The sequence below is a fragment of the Arachis ipaensis genome, chromosome B10 (genome assembly GCF_000816755.2).
Source record: "Arachis ipaensis cultivar K30076 chromosome B10, Araip1.1, whole genome shotgun sequence".
NCBI lineage: Eukaryota > Viridiplantae > Streptophyta > Magnoliopsida > Fabales > Fabaceae > Arachis > Arachis ipaensis.
The window spans coordinates 40,926,582-40,948,054 of NC_029794.2; positions in this window are offsets into that span (position 1 = coordinate 40,926,582).

Here is a 21,473-nt window from a genome sequence, read left to right on the forward strand (position 1 = left end):
AATGAAAGGCTAAGATGCAACTAGACACTATGGGGATCAAAGGTGTGCATGTAAGGATGAATGAAGACAAGGCTTGCTTCTTCACTTGCCTTTGCCGTGATCATTCTCAAGGAGTGGCAGATTTCTTTTTCGAAGCATGTGATGAGATTTTGTCCTCATGCTATGCTTTCCTTTGTCTTGTCTCTCTCATTGAAGATTTTTTGACCACCTAGTCATCACAACATACATTAGTTTTGTCCAACTATGGCAAGAGTATTCCTTTTATATGAATCATCAATTCTTATATCCAATTGAACCGTGACTCATCTTTGGAGGACACCAAACTTAATGTTTGGTCATGCATGAAGAAATTGTGTCTCTTCCTCCAATTAGTGAAATCCCAATGTCACTCTTAGTTAAATGTTTATAAGAATTGCTTTCATCCTAATTTTCTTTTTCTCTCTTTTTTTCATGAAGGGTCAATTGTGTCCCTAAATTGGTACATCAAACTTTGATGAACACCAAACTTGTTTCTTGTCAAAGGGTACATCACAATTGATGCCTTCATTACCGAATAAGAATTTTTCCATTTATAAGATTTTGGAAAACAACAATTGTATGATTATTGATGCATGAATTTCAAATTTTCATGAAGCTATATGGACACCAAACTTTAGTGTTTGGCCATATGCTTTTAAGCTTGCAAAACGGAATTATTTGTAACGTTGGTTTAGTGTGCTTGAAGGCACACCAAACTTAGAATTCTCAGCATATGTTTCAAAACAGTGCATGCAGTCAATGGACATGTTCATGAAAAGAGAAAAGAATTCATGCTCAAATGATCATAACTTATTGAATTTAAAATGACATGAATCTTAAATCATGGGTTGCCTCCCATGGAGCGCTCTTTTATTGTCATTAGCTTGACATTGAAGCTTTCTTTTATGGTGGTTGGTGCTTGTAGAGCCTCAATTTGTCTCCCCTGACTGTGATCCTCTTCTTTGTTCCCTGGTGTTCAATTTCAGCATGCTCTAATGAGAGTATGTTGCTGACAGTGTAGTAGTCCTCAGTTTGTTGGTTTGCCCCCCAGCTGTTGATATATCAGTTGCACTTTGTCACCTTTGGAAAGCCCCTCTGTTGGGATCTTCCTGTTCTTCCAACCCCTTTTTGTTTTATTTCTCCGTTTCATCTTTCCTTTTGTTGATCTTTCTTTTCTGGCCGTAGGCTTCCCTTGGGGACCTCTCTTCTTAGTGGCTAGTACTCCAATATCCTCTTGGGCTTCTTCATCAGTCTGCACAATCCTTAGCCTTGGGATGTTGCTGTGACTCTCCTGGTCATTTTTCATATATTCTTTCTTTTCCTTGCTAATTTGTGCCTCTGGTAAAACCTTCAGAGTAACACTCTGGTCATGCATCCTGAGAGTTAATTCCCCTTCCTCTACGTCTATGATAGCTCTAGCAGTGGCCAAGAATGGCCTTCCCAGAATAATAGAGTCACCATCATCCCCTTCTGAATCTAGAACCACAAAATCTGCAGGGTATATGAAGTTGTCCACCTTGACCAGCAGGTTTTCAATCATACCCCTGGAGTATACTGTTGACTTATCTACTAGCTCTAGAGAGATTTGTACTGGTTTGACTTCCTCTATATGCAGTTTTTTTATCAAGGAGGATGGTATTAAGTTGATACTTGCTCCTAGATCGCACATTGCTTTAGTGATGGTTAATTCCCCAATGGTGCAAGGTAGCAAAAAGCTCCCTGGATCTTCAAGCTTAGGGGGAAACCCTTTTTGAATCAAAGCCCTGCATTCCTCAGTGAGCAGTATGGTTTCTTTCTCATCCCAACTTCTTTTCTTGTTGATAAGCTCCTTCAAAAACTTGGCATACAGAGGCATTTTCTCAAGTGCTTCAGCAAAAGGAACATTGATTTCCAGCTTTTTGAAGATTTCAAGGAACTTGTGAAAATGCTGGTCCTTGGTTTCTTTGTTGAACCTCTGGGGATATGGCAGTGGAGGTATAAAGGGTTTCTCTGATTGCTGCTTTTGATTCTTAGTTGGCTCTTCAACTGCTTCATTCCCTTTTTTTAGAATTTTTGGTTGTTCCCCCTTTGCTTGAGTTTGCTTTGAGGCTTCCTTGCTTGCCATTGCATCATCATCATTGGCTTCCTCTGTGTGTGTTGGCTGTTCCTCTTCTATTGGTCTTTTGCTGCTCTCTACTTGCTTCTTAGTAGTGTCATTGTTGCTCATCAATGTTCTCCCACTTCTTAATTGTATTTCCTTGCATTCTTCCTTAGGATTTGGGATTGTGTCACTCGGTAGTGAGCTTGAAGGTCTCTCAACAGAAATCTACTTGGAGATTTGCCCCATCTATCTCTCTAGGCTTTTCAGGGATGCTTCCTGATTCTTGGTTACCATTTCCTGGTGTTTCAACATTTTGTCTATCACGGCCTCCAAGTTAGTGATTCTCTGGGCTTCAGGTGATACTTGAGGTGGGTTATGAGATGTGGGTGGTGGATGATAGGCATTTTGGTTGGTGGGTTAGTTATTGGATTGGTACTGGTTGGGGTTGGGGTAGTTGTTTTGAGGTTTTCTGTAGGGGTTTTGGTTAGTCTGCTGCTGGTTGTGGTTTTGGTTGCCTCTTGGGTTGTTTTGATTTGAGTTCCTCTGCCATGGTTGTTGGTTTTGGGTATGATTATCTCCCCATCTGAGGTTTAGGTGGTTCTTCCAGGATGGATTGTATGTATCACCATACACTTCATTTGGTCCTTGGTTGTGCATATACTGTACTTGCTCTTGTTGGTGTTCTTCTTGAGTTTCTTCACTCTGTCCCCATGTGGTTGATGGTTGGCTAGTGTTAACTGCTGCAACTTGGAGACTATCAATCCTCTTGGCCATTTGCTCAAATTGTTGTTGAATTTACTGCTGCATTATCTTGTTTTGAGCCAAGATTGAATCCACTCCTTCTAGCTCTATTACTCCTCTTCTTTGTGATGGTTGGCGGCTTCTTTGATGAGCAAAGAAATATTGGTTGTTAGCCACCATATCAATGAGATTTTGAGCTTCCTCTGCAGTTTTCATGAGTTGCAAGGAGCCTCCAGCTGAGTGGTCAAGTGATTCTTGAGCCTTTAGGGTGAGTCCTTCATAGAAGTTCTGTAGCTTGTCCCACTCAGTGAACATTTCTGGTGGACATTTCCTCAGCAGAGCCTTGTATCTTTCCCATGCTTCATACAGATTTTCAGCATCCAATTGTGTGAATGTTTGTACTTCGGTTTTCAGCCTGTTAACCCTTTGAGGTGGATAGAATTTGGCTAGAAATTTAGTCACCAGATCATCCCAGCTAGTGATGCTTCCTTGAGGAAAGGTTTCAAGCCACTGTGCGGCCTTGTCCCTTAATGAGAACGGGAACAGCAGAAGCTTGTAGGTCTCAGGATTTACGCCATTGGACTTGACAGTGTCACAAATCCTTAAGAAGGTAGATAAATGTTGATTTGGATCCTCCAATGGTCCTCCCCCAAACGAGCAGTTATTTTGGACCAATGTAATGAGTTACGACTTCAATTCAAAGTTGTTTGCATTGACATTAGGGGTGAGAATGCTGCTTCCACAATGTCTAGCATTTGCAAAGGTATAGGAGGCCAAAACTCTCCTCTGGGGTGGGTTGTTGTTGTTGTTATCTGCTCCACCAGGTGGATTGGTTGAATGCTCCTCCATATCTTGGAATTCTTCTTCTGATTCCTCTTCTCCAACAATATTTTTCCCTCTTTCAGCTCTTCTTAACCTCCTGAGGGTTCTCTCGTCTTGTTCATGAAAGGTGGGTGTGGTTCTTCTTGTACCTGACATACAATCAAAACATAAGAAACACACAAACCAGTGACACTTCAATCTACTGCTAGAATGAAGTTTTGGTTAGCTTAAGAAAAAATTCAAACAGTTAGTGGGTTAGTCAAAAATTAGAGAAAAATAAAGAAAAAGTGCTTGATCTAGATCACCACCTCACTTAATCATTGTCAATCTAATCAATCCCCGGCAACGGCGCCAAAAACTTGATGAGTATTTTGGTGGAAAAATGAATTTCTCCCAAAACACACAAATCTAACCGGCAAGTGCACCGGGTCGCATCAAGTAATAATAACTCACGGGAGTGAGGTCGATCCCACAGGGATTGAAGGATTGAGCAATTTTTAGTTTAGTGGTTGATTTAGTCAAGCGAATCAAGATTTGGTTGAGTGTTTTGTGATTTGCAGAAATTAAATTGCATGGAATTAAAGAGAACAGGAAATAAATTGCTGAATCTTAAAGAACAAGAAATTAAACGGCAGAAACTTAGAATGCAAGAAATGTAAATTGCGAAATCTTAAAGTGCAAGAAATGTAAATGACTTGAATTGTAAAGGGGATTGGGACTTGGATTTGCAGAAATTTATCAAGGAAAAGTAAATTTGCATCAAGCAGAGAAGTAGAAGAGGGTTTGGATTAAATCGGATCTTGAAGCAGAAAAGTAAATGAACATGAAAACAGTAAACAGAAAATTAGAAATTGAAAGTTCAGATCTCAAATCACGTTGGTGCAAAAGTTAGGGGTCTAACTTTTGCTCCAACGTTGGCCTTCTTTAGTACACTTATGGCGCCAACGTTAGCCCAAAAGTTAGAGGCTAACGTTGGCGCAAACTTTTGCTCCTCCCCTTGTATTTTTCATTCGCCAACGTTAGCCCAAAAGTTAGGGGCTAACGTTGGCGCAAACTTTTGCTCCTTCCCTTGTATTTTTCATGTGCCAACGTTAGCCACCAAGTTAGGGGCTAACGTTGGCGCAAACTTTTGGTGCCCAGGGAGTGATTTTCATGTGCCAACGTTAGCCCAAAAGTTAGGGGCTAACGTTGGGGCTAACTTTTCACCCAAAAGTTTGTGCAAAAGTTTGAGGCTAACTTTAGGTCCAGCTTTTTGCTTCCTGGTTCAATTTCACTTATTCCATTGTCCTCTCTTTACTCCTAGCTATTCCTTCTTGCTTCAACCTTTCTCCAAGTTTTCTTCACCTATCATTAATCAACCAAACACATCAAAGCTATGCTTAAAATCATGAGATATTCCTTCTTTCATAATATGTGACAATTATAGCATAAAACCTCATGAAATAGCATGAATTCATACATGGTTGATTAAATCAAAGGAAACATGAAAATCTACCCAATTAGCTTGCTTATGGCTCAAGAAAGTGCATAATTCAATTGAAAACTAAAGAAAAGGGCTAGTGAAACTAGGCTAAGATGACTTGTCATCATCACCCTCTCCCAGAAATGCATATTTCAGGGATGGTGGTAGTGGTTTGAGCTCTGGTTTAGGAGGTTTCTCCTCTTCCTGAGGAATTTTCAGAGGTTCTTTTATTTCCTCTGATTCCTCCAAACCAGGCTGAACATCTTTAAAGATGTCCTCTAGCTCTGATTCAAGACTTTCAGTCATATTGATCTCTTCCACCAAGGAGTCAATAATATCAGTGTCCATGCAGTCATTTGATGTGTCTGGATGCTACATAGCTTTGATAGCATTTAACTTGAACTCAACCTCATTGACTCTCAGGGTCACTTCCCCTTTTTTTACATTAATAAGAGTTCGTCCAGTTGCTAGGAAAGGTCTTCCTAGAATGAGAGTTGCACTCTTGTGCTCCTCCATTTCCAGCACTACAAAGTCAGTGGAAAAGGCAAATATCCCAACCTTGACAATCATGTCCTCAATTATGCCTGATGGATATTTAATGGAGCCATCAGCAAGTTGAAGACATATCCGGGTTGGTTTGACTTCTTCAGTCAAGCCAAGCTTTCTGATAGTGGATGCAGGTATTAGGTTAATACTTGCCCCAAGGTCACATAAAGCTGTCTTGGTACAAGCACCCTCTAATGTGCATGGTATCATAAAGCTTCCTGGATCTTGAAGCTTTTCCGGTAAGCTTTTCAGAATGACTGCACTGCATTCTTCAGTGAGAAACACTTTTTCAGTTTCTCTCCAATCCTTCTTATGACTTAAGATCTCTTTTATGAACTTAGCATAAGAGGGTATTTGCTCAAGTGCCTCTATAAACGGGATCTTTATTTCAAGAGTTCTGAGATAGTCTGCAAAGCGGGCAAATTGTTTATCCTGTTCTATTTGGCGGAGTTTCTGAGGATAAGGCATCTTGGCTTTATATTCTTCAACCTTAGTTGCTGCAGGTTTATTCCCTACAGAGGTGGTTGGTGAAGCCATCTTAGAGGGGTTACTATCAACACTTGCAGGTGTCTGATCCCTCATTGGCATTTGAACGCCAGGATTGGGTGCTGGATGGGCATTTAACGTCAGCTTCCCACCCTTTTCTGGCGTTTGAACGCCAGAATTATTCCTCTATGGGCTCTTACTGTCCTCGGAGCGATTTTGGGCAGTGGTTTGGTCATCCTCTGTCATTTGTTCCTTTCTTGACTTTTTGCTACTTTGAACTGAATTATTCAATGTCTTCCCGCTCTTTAGTTGGACAGCTTGGCATTCTTCTGTTATCTGTTTAGATAGCTGCTGTCTTGTCTGATTTAATTGTGCTTCCATATTCTTGTTAGCATTTTTAGTGTCTTGGAGCATCTCTTTAAATTCTGCTAATTGTTTTGTCATAAGGAGTAATTGCTGATTAAGTTCCATAATCTGTTCTTGAGGATCAGGTTCAGTAGTTACTGCCCTAGCCTCTTCTTTTATGGAGGACTCATTGCTTGAGTACAGATGTTGATTTCTAGCAACTGTATCAATGAGCTCTTGAGCCTCTTCAATTGTCTTCCTCATGTGTGTAGATCCACCAGCCGAATGATTTAGAGATATTTGAGCCTTTTCTGTAAGCCCATAGTAGAAGATGTCTAACTGTACCCACTCTGAAAATATTTCAGAGGGGTATTTCCTTAGCATCCCTCTGCATCTCTCCCAGGCATTATAAAGGGATTCATGATCCTCTTGTTTAAAGCCTTGGATGTCCAGCCTTAGCTGTGTCATCCGTTTTGGAGGGTAAAATTGATTCAGGAATTTGTCTGTTAACTGTCTCCATATTTTTATGCTTGCTGTGGGTTGGTTATTTAACCACCTCTTAGCTTGATCTTTTATAGCAAATGGAAATAGTAATAATCTGTAGATATCCTGATCCACTTTTTTATCACGTACTGTGTCAGCAATTTGTAAGAACTGTGCCAGAAACTCAGTAGGTTCTTCCTGTGGAAGACCGGAATACTGACAATTTTGCTGCACCATGATAATGAGCTGAAGGTTTAGCTCAAAACTGCTTGCTTTAATGGGAGGTATGCAGATGCTACTCCTATATGCAGCTGTAATGGGGTTAGCATATGACCCTAGAGTCCTTCTGGACTATTCATTTCCACTTCTGTCCATGATGGAGAAAAGGGAATTGATATGAATTGCAAATAAATTATATTTTTAAATATTATTTTATTTTTTTATTCTATTTAATTAAAAGTAACCAAAAATAAAACAAAATAAATGGGAGATAAAATAAAACTTTCGAAAATTAGAAGAAAATGAAATAAAAGCAAATTGAAAACTAAATTAATTAATTAATTAAAAAGATTTTGGCATTAGCAATCAGAAAGATATTATTGAAAATTATTTTGAAAAAGATATGATTTAGAAGATATGATTACAATTTATTAAAAAAAAGATATGATTAAAAATTATTTTGAAAAAGATATGATTGCAATTTATAAAAAAAAAGATATGATTGAAAAGATATGATTGAAGAAATTAAAAAGATTTGATTTTTGAAAAAGATTTGAAAAGATCAATTTTTGAAATTAGAATTTTGACTTGACTAAAAAAAAGATATGATTTTGAAAATCTTTGACTAATTTAATGCAAAATTTCGAAATTTATGAGTAAAATAAGGAAAAGATATTTTTTTGATTTTTGAATTTTAATGAGGAAAGAAAAAAACAACAAAATGACACCAAACTTAGAAATTTTAGATCAAAACAAAAAGAACAAACAAGAAAACTTTGAATGTCAAGATGAACACCAAGAACACTTTGAAGATCAAGATGAACACCAAGAACAAATTTTTGAAAAATTTTTAAGTAAATAAAAGCACAAAAACACCAAACTTAAAATTTTTAGAAAATCAAAAACAAATTTTCGAAAATTTAAAGGGAAAACACAAAGAAGACACCAAACTTAGAATTTTTAAAGATCAAGAAAAAACTAAGAACATGCAAATTCGAAAAATTAAAAGAAAATAAAAGCATGCAATTGACACCAAACTTAAAATAGGAAACTAACTCAAATAAAAGACTCAAATTTAGTGACTCTAAACCAACAAAAATAAATTATTCCTAATCTAAGCAACAAGATAAACCGTCAGTTGTCCAAACTCGAACAATCCCCGGCAACGGCGCCAAAAACATGGTGCACAAAATCACAATCACACTTTTGCAATTCTGCACAACTAACCAGCAAGTGCACTGGGTCGTCCAAGTAATACCTTACGTGAGTAACGGTCGATCGCATGGAGATTGTCGACTTGAAACAAGCTATGGTTATCTTGTAACTCTTAGTCAGGATATCAATAATTCTCAGGTTTAATTATAAAAAGTAAAAGAACATGAAATAAATACTTGTTATGCAGTAATGAAGAACAGGTTGAGGTTTTGGAGATGCTTTGTCTTCTGAATCTCTGCTTTCCTACTATCTTCTTCTTCATGCACGCAAGGTTCCTTCCATGGCAAGCTTTATGTTGGGCATCACCGTTGTCAATGGCTACTTCCCGTCCTCTCAGTGAAAATGTTCCAAATGTGCTGTCACCACACGGCTAATCATCTGTTGGTTCTCGATCATGTTGGAATAGGATCCATTGATCCTTTTGCGTCTGTCACACGCCCAACACTCGCGAGTTTGAAGCTCGTCAAAATCATCCCTTCCCAGATCCTACTCGGAATACCATAGATAAGGTTTAGACTTTTCGGATCTCAGGAATGGTCGCCAGTAATTCTAGCCTATACTACGAAGGTTCCAATCTTAGATTAGAAACCCAAGAGATACACATTCAAGCTTGATTGCATATAGAACGGAGGTGGTTGTCAGGCACGCGTTCATAGGTGAGAATGATGATGATTGTCACGGATAATCACATTCATCAGGTTGAAGTGCGAATGAATATTTTAGAATAGAAGCAAGCGTGATAGAATGGAAAACAGTAGTAATTGCATTAATTCATGAAGAACAGCAGAGCTCCTTACCCCCAACAATGGGGTTTAGAGACTCATGTTATAGAAGATACAATATGAAATGTGTAGAATGTCATGAGGTACAAGATGAATTACTAAAAGTAGTTTTTATAATAAACTAGTGACCTAGGGTTACAGAAAATGAGTAAGCTAGGGTGTTTAGTGTAAAAATCCACTTCCGGGGCCTACTTGGTGTGTGTTTCGGCTGAGCATTGAAGCTTCCATGTGTAAAGACTTTTCTTGGAGTTAAACGCCAGCTTTTGTGCCAGTTTGGGCGTTTAACTCCAGTTTTTATGCCAGTTCTGGCGTTAAACACCAGAATTCTTAAGCTGAATTGGAACGCCAATTTGGGCCATCAATTCTCATACAAAGTATGGACTATTATATATTGATAGAAAGCCCAGGATGTCTAATTTCCAAAGCAATTGAGAGCGCACCAATTGGGCTTCTGTAGCTCCAGAAAAGCCACTTTGAGTGCAGGGAGGTCAGAATCCAACATCATCTGCAGTCCTTTTTCAGCCTCTGAATCAGATTTTTGCTTAGGTCCCTCAATTTCAGCCAGAAAATACCTGAAATCATAGAAAAACACACAAACTCATAGTAAAGTCCAGAAATATGATTTTTGAATAAAAACTAATAAAAATATAGTAAAAACTAACTAAAATATACTAAAAATATACTAAAAACAATGCCAAAAAGCGTATAAATTATCCGCTCATCATGCACTATCCTCCTTTGCATCAATTGTAAGTTTCTTGATGAAATTCTCCACAATTCTGGATTCCCATGGAGGGTCAGCATCTCCTAAGTCTTCAACCAATTCTTCTTCGATAATTTCAGCTTCCTCCACTTGTTCCAGTAATAAGTCATGCTCCGTACTCTTCAGTGGGGTTTCTAGTATCTCCTTCATGCTGTGTTCTTCATTTGATTGCCCACATGAAGCCATGGGATTCCTTGAGTGTCCGAAGGTCGGGAAGATAGTCTATTTATCGCTTGATTCAATTGGTGAAGTGTGGTATGAAATTTTTTAAATATTTCCTTGAGTTTCTCCCTTGATTCTTGGGGTGATGGATATGGACATGGTGCATAGGAAAGTAGTGGTTCTTGGGAGTAATTAGGTTGGAATTGGGGTGGATACGGGTTAGGGTCATATGGAGGTAAATGGTGGTAGTTGGCTTGTGAGTGTGGTGGTTCAAAGCTGCGTTGAGGAGGTGGTTCATAGGCATATGATGGGGGTCCATCATATCTATCATCTTGGTATGCACCTCAGAATGGTTTTTGACCATAGTAATTTGGTGGGTGATGGTTGTCACGAAGGGGTCCACCGTACCTATTGTCTTGACATGCATTATGGAATGGTCATGGTTCATGGTATCTTGGAGGGTGTTATTGCCTAAAGGCTTGATCAGATCCTCGTGGCTCCTTCCATCTTTGATTGTTTTGACCTTGATGCATGTTCTTGTTATAATTTTCATTCCTTGCAACAGCATTGGAACCAAACTCAAAGCGATAGGGGTGAGAATTCATAATAAAAATTAAAAGCAAAAATAAAAACAAATAAACAAGCAAAAGAAAATATTTACAATAACCAATAATAAGGCACACAGTTGCAATTCCCGGCAATGGCGCCATTTTTGACGAACGAAATTCTCGCGCGATCTAGAATTTTCACAAATAAAATCGCGTTGTAAGTATAGCTTCTAGACCGACAAGAATTCCTTTCGTACAAAAGTTTGGTTATCACAAGTAACAAAACCCAATAAAATTTATAACCGAAGTATTTAAACCTCGGGTCGTCTCTCAAGGAATTACAGGGCAGTATGATTTATTATTGGTTATGGAAAAGGTAAAATTTCTGGGTTTTCGAAATAAAGAGCAGGTAATTTAAATGACAAGAAAAATAAATTAATAATTATAAAGAAAAATCTCTTGGCAAGGTATAAGAACTGGAATTTCTATCCTAGTTATCCTTATCAGGTGTGATGAAAATTGGGTTTTAATTCCACTTAGTTAACCCTTGCTAAAGTAACGGAAGGTCAAGTAGACTAATTAATTTGATCCTCAAGCTCTAGTCAACTCCTGTGGAAGGACCAGTTTCAGAGCGATTCAAACCAATTTGCAAATCCAATTTCAACCAACAGCTGAGTTTGATAACTCAAGTGTTACCAATCACTTAACCAAAACAAAGAAAAAATAAATCTAAATTAAATTGAAAGCATCATAGATGGAATAAGATAATCATTAATCTGAAATAACTCAAATAATATTAAATAAAATATTCGAATCTTGACATAAAAAGGTTCGTAAGCTAAATTGGAACATTAACAAGTAAAAGCATTGGAATAAACAAAAATAGAAGAGAAACATTAATTAAAGGAAGATATTGAACCTAGCGTTGAAGTAGTAATCATAAAATAAAATAAAAGGAATCCTAATCCCAAAACCTAAGAGAGAAAAGATAACCTCTCTCTCTAAAACTACATCTAATCCTAAAAAATATGAGAGTTGTATATCGTCTCTAAGTTGTTATTTGATTCCTCCATTCTCTGGCTTATATTCTATGTTTCTGTATTCAGAATTGGGCCGAAAAAGGGTCGAGAAATCATTGGGGGCGTTTTCTGCAGATTCTTGTACGTGGCGTCTATCACGCGTTCGCGTGGGTCACGCGTTCGCGTCATCTGGGAGTTTTCCTTGTCACGCATACGCGTCATTTGCGTTCTGCTCAAGGCACGCGTCCGTGTCTTCCACGCGTTTGCGTCGATGCCATTTCGCGCTAGGTACGCGTTCGCGTCGGCCATGCGTTCGCGTCACTGCCTTTTCTTCAAAACTCCATTTTTGTGCTTTCCTTCCATTTTTGTATGTTTCCTTTTTGTCCTTTAAGCCATTCCTGCCCTATGAGATCTGAAAATACTTAACACACAAATCACGGCATCGAATGGTAATAAAGGATAATAAAAATTAATATTTTTAAAGCATAGGAAACATATTTTTCACATATATCATAAAATAAGGAAGGAATAGTAAAACCATGCAATTTACATGAATAAGTGGGTGAAGGATTGAATAAATCATTTAAATTGAGCACAAAATACATCATAAAATATGGGTTTATCAGCCTGATGTTGGTTTTTCTGAGGTGCCTGAGATTGCCTTAGGTGTGGTGCTCTGTAAGGCTGGTTTTGGTCTGCTATCTGTTGTTGTTGTTGTTCCACCTCTGATTCCCACTATTGTCTCTACCTCCTCGATTATAGTTGTCCCTCCATCCTTGGTTGGAATTGTCTCTCCAACCTTGGTTGGAGTTATCTTGCCAACCTTGATTATAGTTCCCACCTTGGTTGTAATTGTCGCCTTGTTGATAGTATCCTTGATTCGGGCGGTCATAGAAATTGTGAGTAGCTGCCAAGGTGTTGTCTTCTTTTTGTTGGAGTTGTGGACACTCATCAGTGTAATGAGTGTAGCAGGCACATATTCCGCACACTCTCTGAGGAACCAACTATTGACATTGTTGTTGTGGGGGAGGCTGAGGTTGTTGTTGATTCAGCTGTAGCTACTTCAGTATGTTGGTCATCTCTCCCAGAGTCTGTGTGAGAGCAGCAGTCTCACTACTAGAGGAAACCTCCGTAATAGCCTTGGGGTGGTTGTTCCTGTGCCTGACATTCCGGATAGACTCAACTAGATCGGTGATCAGTTGCAACGCTTCTGTAGCCGTCTTGTACTTCTTCAGAGAGCCATTACTTGCAGCATCTAGTGTAGTTTTGTCTTGAGGCTTCATGCCTTGTGTGAAGTAGCTGATTGACACCAACTGGTCAATCTTGTGGTGGGGGCATGAATCTAGGAGATTCCTAAAGTGCTCCCAATATTCGTAGAAGGTCTCTGACTCGCCTTGGATAATACAAGAAATTTCTTTCCTCAGTCTGTCTGTAACTTCAGCTGGAAAGTACTTTTCTAGAAACTCTCTTATGAGCAGATCCCAATTGGTAACGACTGCTTCAGGTTGAGTGTAGAACCACTCCCTTGCTTTTCCCTCCAGAGAGAACGGGAAAGTATATAGCCAAATAATAGTTTCATCTGCACCATGACGCCTAGTAGTTGAGCAGGCTGTCTGAAAGTCTCTGAGGTGCTTTATGGGCTCTTGAGCAGGTACGCCATATAACTTGGGCAGTAAGTTGATTAGCGCAGTCTTCAGTTTAAAATTTGCAGCCAGATTTGGGTGACGCACTTGATACGGTTGTAGTGTAAAGTCTGGATCTCCTACTTCCTAGAGAGTAATCCTTCTGGGCTCCGCCATATCATCTGCACGTAGATCAATAGAATTAGTAGAAAAGGAGCATGTTTCTTCCTCAAATGGCGCTTCAGATTCGCCCTCAGATAAGACTAGTGAATTGGTAGTAACCACTTCACCACCCTCAGAGGCTAACCAACGCCGAGCTCGCCTAATACGTGAAATAGTTCTATCAATTTCAGAATCAAATGCGGCTAAGCTCGTATCAGGTAGTGAACACGTCATTCAATGAAAGAAACATACAGCTCATGGTAATAAAATAAAATAAAATATGCAAAAATGAAAAAATTAAAAATATTTACACCAACTAATAATTTAGCACGCTATGGCAAGTCCCCGGCAACGGCGCCAACAATTGACGTGGCGGAAATTAGCCGATTAAGAAATTAATATAGAAATAACGTTGCGAGTACAGTTCCTAATCGACAAAAATCCACTTATCAATTTAAAAAGGGATGTCACAAATTTTAGAATAAAAATACTGGGAGTAGAAATCCCAAGTCGTCTCCCAACGAGTTGACAAAAGAGTGCTATTTTATTGGTCAGGAATTTTCCGAGAAATTTTAAGAGTTGGAGGGCAGAAAAGTAAATGATTGTAAATTAAAGCAATGGAAATTAGCAAGAGAATTTATATAATCAATTAAAAAGCCTTGACCGGGGGAAGATTAATTGGAAGTTCTATCCATGTTGGATTCTCCCAAGTATAATAATAAGAGGTTGCTATTTTCACTTAGTTAACCCTTACTAAATAAAGGAAAGTCAAGTGATTGAGCTAACTCTTATTCACAAGTCCTAACCCACTCCTTATGGAAGGATTAGCGTTAGCGAATAGAGAAGTAGCCAACAACTTCTAATTAAAATTAACACTTGAGTATTCCAACTCAAGGGTCCCCTTTTAATCAACCCCCAAGTCAAGTTGGGAGTCTACTCCATTGATGTGGAAACTACTTGCACAGATTTAAAAAGGGAATAAAAGGAAGACATGATAAACTGACTAAAATAATAGCTGAAAATTAATTAAAGGTAAAAATAGTTCTTTGCATTAATAAATCCCAAAACCATAAACATACGTATCTGAACAGGGTTAATAGGTAATCAAAGAGTAAAGGAATAAGAAAACAAACTAGAATAATGAAACTTCAACGGAGGTAGTGACTCTTCTTAATATCCAAAGCAAAAGTATAAAAAGCATAAAAACTATCAATGTGAAGAAAACCTAGAGGAAGTATGATTTTTCTCTCTAAGATTCCCCTCTAAAACTAAAAATATGCGAATAAGAATGTGTGTTGAGTCTCTGCTTGTCCCCTGGCTCTAATCTGTGTTTTTGGACCAAAAACTGGGTCCAAACTCGGCCCAAAATCGGCCCCAGCATTTTCTGTGATTTCTGCAGGTAGCGCATGTCACGCGTATGCGTCATTCATGCGTACGCGTTGCTGGTCATCCTCGCGTGTCACGCGTACGCGTCAGGCACGCGCACGCGTGATACATGCGTGCGCGTCGCTTCTCGCTGGTTGTCTCCTTTATTTCTTGTGCTCCTTCCATTTTTGCAAGTTTCCTCTCCATCCTCTAAGCCATTCCTACCCTATAAATCCTGAAAACACTTAACGCACAGATCACGACATCGAATGGTATAAAGGGGAATTAAAACACACAATTTAAGGGCTTAGGGAGCAAGTTTTCAATTATAGAACAAAACTAGGAAGGGATTGTAAAACCATGCAAATTGTATGAATAAGTGTGCAAAGACTTGATAAGACCACTCAATTGAGCACAAGATAAACCATAAAATAGTGGTTTATCAAGCCCGGTCCAACCCGTTAGCGTTTTTAGCCTACTCGGCCCAACTTTGGGCCAAACTTTAACACTAACGCCCGGTTTTCCATTTCTAATATTTTTTTAAGGTTTTCGACTGTTTTCACTTTTTCTCACACAGTACCGGGCAGACTTAAACCGGCTCAACCGGTTCAACTGCCGGTTCGCAGTTTTTCACGGTTTTTTGCAGAAAACACATTTTCTGACTCGGAAAGACCTACTGAGTCCAAAAATCATATTTAAATCCCCAAATTCTCATTATAACTTTTTGGAACCTAATTTGGGCATTTAAATTATTTTATTCGTGAAAACTCCGGTTCTTACACTGTGCAGCACCTTGGTTGTGCATATATTGAACTTGTTCTAGCTGCTGTTCTTCATAGCTCTCTTCTTATTGTCCCCACACCACTGGTGGTTAATTGGATGAGCTCACTGCTGCAAGTTGTAGTCCATCTATCCTCTTTGGCATCATTTTTATTTGTTGCTGATGTTGCTGATACATAATCTTGTTTTGAGCCAAAATTGTATCAACTCCTTCAAGCTCAAATACACCTCTCTTTGGAGCTGCTTGTCTTTCAGAGGAGTAGAAATACTCATTTTTGGCCACCATGTCTATAAGATAATGTACCTCTTGAGCAGTTTCCATTATTTGCAAGGATCCTCCTAAAGAATAGTCCAAAGCTTTCCTTGAACTCATGGACAAGCCTTCATAGAAATTTTGTAGCTCCACCCACTCAATGAACATTCCCTCTGGACAACTTTTGATCAAAGCTTTATATCTCTTCCAGACTTCATACAATGATTCTCCTTCTAGCTGCCTGAAGGTTTGAACATCAGTTTTCAGCTTAATGACTCTTTGAGGGGGGTAGAATTTGGCAAAAAACTTGCTAACCAAGTCATCCCAGTTGGTGATGCTTTCTTTAGGGAAGGTTTCTAGCCAATGTGTGGCTTTGTCTCTTAATAAGAATGGGAATAACAAAACCTTATAGATGTTAGGGTGGACTCCATTGGTTTTAACAGTGTCACAAATTCTCAAGAACACAAACAGATGTTGGTTTGGATATTTAGCAGCACTTCCTCTATATTGACAATTATTCTAGACCAGGGTAATCAATTGAGGCTTGAGTTCGAAGTTATTAGCATGGACATTGGGGGTTAAGATACTGCTCCCACAATTCCTTGGGTTGGGGATAGTGTAAGAGGCTAAGACTCTTCTCTGAGGCTGACCATTGTTGTTGGCCACATCCTCTGGTGGATTAGGGAGGTTACCCTCCATTTCTTAATCTTCCTCTTCTAATCCTTCTTCTCCAATCACTCCCTTCCCCCTTGCTTCTCTTCTCAATCTCAATAATATTCTCTCTAGTTCATAATCAAAAGAGGTGGATTCACCTCTTCCCCCACCTGGCATACAAACACAAATAAACCAACACAAACAGAGTACTCTATTGCTAGAGTGAGGTTATAGTTAGTAGAAACAAAATCACAAACAGTTAATGTGCTTAATAAAAACAAAGAAAAATGCTTAATCTAGATTATCACCTACTTAATCATTGTTAATCTAAATCAATCCCCGGCAACGGCACCAAAAACTTGATGAGGGAAAATCGATTCCACACAAATTAATCGGCAAGTGTACCGGGTCACATCAAGTAGTAAAACTCACAAAAGTGAGGTCGATCCCACAGGGATTGATGGATCAAGCAAATTTAGTTAGGTGATGAATTTAGTTAAGCTGATAGTTGGTGATTTGAGTGGAAATTGATTGACAGAATGTAAATTGATAGGAAATTCAAAGTGCAGAATGTAAAGAGCTTGAAAAGTAAATGGCAAGAAGCTTAAATTACAAAAACTTAAAGTACAAAAAATTAAAAAGAATGGAATCTTAAATTGCAAGGAATGTAAATAAATGAATCTCAAATTGTAGGAAAGTAAAAGTGCAGAAACTTAAATGGCAAAGAAACTTAAATTGCATGAATTATAGAGGGAATTGGGTACTGGGACTCAAAACAGAAATGGAAAATGTAAATTGCAGTGAAATCAGAGAGATATAAGTTGAACAAATTCAAAGAAAATGATCCATCAGGGATTGGAGATATCATAATCCTTCATGAATCAAATGGGTCTCAACTCCTTTCTCAATCATATGAGTAGATCTATAGCAGATTGAAATTGATTGGATCCCAATTCCTTGACAATCCAATCTCTCTAATCACAATCAATCTTGCCAATTTCTTGATCTAATTGTCATGAGAAGAGGTTAAGTACATATCTCTCATCCATAAGCCACACTAACTCTCAGGATCTCAATTCCTCCTGAATGGTGTTGATCAAGAGAATAGTGAAGGATAGAGCTCCAATTCTAATGTGGATAATTCCCCTTCCGAGGCTCTGATGAATGGAAAATTGACGGTATAGAATTCACAAATGAAGTCTTGTTGCAAGTATAGTTTCTAAACCAATCAATAATCCTTTCATACAAAAATTTTGTTTGTCACAAGTACAAACCCCTAATAATCCAAATAACCAAAATATTTAAACCTCGGGTTGTCTCTCAAAAGAATTGCAGGGTAGTGCTCTTGTTATTGGTTATGAGTTTGTATATTTTGGGGTTTTGAGATGAGAAACATGAAAAGTAAATGCTAAAGGAAATCAAATGACAAAAAGGCCTTGGCAAGGGTTGGTGGTCAAGGATCTCTATCCTAATCACTAACCACAACATGAGAATTGGCAAGGATCAACCCCATTAAGTCATCCTCTAACTAGTAATAAAGGAAATTCAAATGAGCTATGTCAATCCAAGTCCATAAGTCCTAGTTCTCCACCAATTCAATTAGTGAGATCTAGAGTTAATGGCTCCTAATCATCAATCACTTGGACATTAGTAACTCAAGAGTTCCTAAGTTACCTTCCCAAGCCAAGAGCACTAAAATCTACTCTAAAATCCAACCAAGCATTTTATCAAACACTTGGAAGGCAAAAGAATAAAGCATAGTAAATCAATCAACAAGAATAAAATCTAACAACAATTGAATGTAAGAAATCAACAACAACAATCCAAAGGAACACAATTATTATGAATTACCTCTAATTGAATTGAAAGAGAATAGAAGGAACAAGAGTATATCTACAACAAAGCATAGAAATAACATAAAAGAAATTACAACAAAAGAATAGAAGAATGATGATTGCAACAACAAAGAATTGAGAAGAAGAAGTAGAAGAAAGCATGAATTAAACCCTAGATCTAAGAACTAAACCTAATCCTAATCCTAATCCTAGAGAGAAGTGAGAGCTTCTCTCTCTAAAACTAACTCTAAACTAATCCTAATGTGTAAAAATGAGCTAATGATGTGTGAATGATGATTGATCCCTTCAATCCTTGGTCTTTTTATCCATTTTGGCGCCAAAGTTGGTTGTAAACTGGGCCCCACAGCTCTCAGAAATCGCTGGGCACGTTTTCTATTTAAAAACCACGTGCGGCCACCGACCCGTACGCGTACAGTGCGCATGCACGTCCCTGAAGATTTTGCGATCCACGCGTGCGCGTCCGGTGCGCATGCGCGCGGATGAAGATATCCAAATCTTTGGCTTTTTCATGTGTTCTCCACTTTTCATGCTTTCCTCTTCACTCCTTTGATTCATTCCTATCCTTTTCAACCTGAAATCACTTAACAAACACATCAAAGCATCTAGTGGAATCAAAGGTGAATTAAGATTAAACAATTAAAGCCCTAGAAAGCATGTTTTCACACCTAAGCACAAATTGGGAGACAATCATGAAATCATGCTATTTTATTGAATAAATGTGGGTAAAAGGTCATAAAATCTCCTAAATTAAGCACAAGATAAACCCTACCAATGGGGTTTATCAACCTCCCTACACTTAAACCAAGCATGTCCTCATGCTTAAACCAAGAATGAAGTAAAGGGTATCAACATTTATTCAATGAAATCTAACTAAATGCAACCTAAACTATATGCAACTATCTACATGAATGCACTTGCTTGGTCAAAATAAATCAATTCCTAGGAGAACATATATGCACAAGGGCCTAGGACTAGCGAGTCTAATCCACAATTGAATTGAGTTATTAAATATTTTTACAAACTTGCATGAAAAGGGATGATCATAGGTGAAAACATGTAATTGAGCATCAAACCCTCATCGGATGTGTTTGCGCTCTATTCGCTCAAGTGTTTAGGGTTAATTCTCTCGATTCTCCTCTATTTCATGCTTTCTAAGATTTGTTTTTCTTCTAACAATTGACAAATATTTCATGCATGCATACAAGTATCATGAGGTCTTTTCTTTAGGTTGTAATGGGGCTAGGGTCAAGGTAGGATGCATATTTGGTCAAGTGGACTTGAAATTTGAATCTTTGATAAGCTTAAACTTTCCACCTAACCTATGACATCCTATACAATTCAAACTAACCTGACTACCTGATGCACGGAAACTTGTCTCGTAACAAATCTCCCTCGGCAAGTATACCGAATTATCGTCAAGTAAAAACTCATAATAGAGTGAGGTCGAATCCCACAGGGATTGATTGGTCAAGCAACTTTAATTGGAGGAATGTTCTAGTTGAGCTAAGCAGAATTTGGTTTGAGAGTTGCAGGAAATTAAATGGCGGAAAAGTAAATAGTAGAAAATGTAAATGCTAGAAATAAAGAGTTGAAAATAAATGACGGAAAGTAAATTGCAGAATCTTAAATGGGAAAAGGGAGTTCAGCATGAAAGTAAATGGCAGAAACTAAAGAGAATGGGTAAGATCAGAAATGGGGAATTCATCGGGCTTAGGAGATGTTGCATTCTCCAGATCAAGTTCATTTTCATCTCTTCCTCAATCAATGCATTCATTGATCTCCTTGGCAATCTTAAGTGATTGAATTCCAATTCCTTGGTAACTCAATCTCTCAAATCTTGATCAATAGCCAATTCCTTGGTCTAATTGCTCATGAGAAGAGATGAGGTGTGGTCACTTATTATACCACATGTATTTCTAAATCAAAGTATTGGGAGAATTATATGTCACCATTTCCGCCCAAACCCCAATTTAGTCCAACATGAGAAAGCATTTCTAGCATGATCTCTTCATTCCTCTTCCAAGGTTCAGAAGAGATCCAAGTATGAATAGTTTCTTTTCCAAGACAACTATCCAATTGGATGAAGATTGAAAGCTTTCAAATAAAATCAAGAGAAAAGAAAGAAGAAGAATAATGAAAACTATTATTGATCCATCAAATTACAGCAGAGCTCCCTAACCCAATGAAAGGGGTTTAGTTGTTCATGGCTCTGGGAATGAAAAGCAAAGATGGAGAGTACATTCTGAAGTAAAACTAGAAGTTGCAGAGAAAGTAAAATTATACAGAGAGTAGTCCTCTCAATCCCCAAAAGCTCCTCTCTAGTTCAAAACTACCCCTATATATACTACTCTTCTGATCTTTCAGTTGGCTCTTCAAGTCTTGGATATGGGCCTTTGGATCTTGAGTTGAAGCAGTTTGGAATCTTCAGTGGGCTCAGCTTTACTTGTAGAGAAAGTGTGAAGTAGGCATGGACTTTGGCTAGGATGTTAGTGGCGTTAACGTTAAGTGAAAATGTGGGTTCGAGAACGTTAGTGACAATCACCTTTATCACTAACGTTCCTAGCCCAAGATGAGTTACGTTAACTTCAACATTAGTGGCACTAACGTGACCACTAACGTTGCCTCTTGATCCATCGCGAGCGTTAGTGACACTTACCTTTGTCACTAACGCTCCAAACACCCTTCTTCCCACGTTAGAGTTCACGTTAATGTAATTAACGTGACTCTTAACGTGGCTAAGTGTGCCCCTCTCCCCAACGTTAGTGGCATTCACTTTACCACTAACGTTGGAGCTCTACTTCTCTTCCACGTTAGCCTCCACGTTAACGTAGTTAATGTGGACACTAACATGGGCTATGATGGCTCACGAAAGTGTTATAGATGTTCACTTTTCTTGTTAACGTTGTAAGCTAGCCTTTTTCCATGTTAATGGTCACGTTAGTTGGACTAACGTGGCTATTAACGTGGCATCCTCCTTGCTTCCTTTGTCCTAAAATCAAGCAAATAAAGTGCATCAAAGCTAGGTTCTAACCCATGAGATCATGCATCATTCAATTTATCATTCAATTCATGCATAATTCTCATAAAATC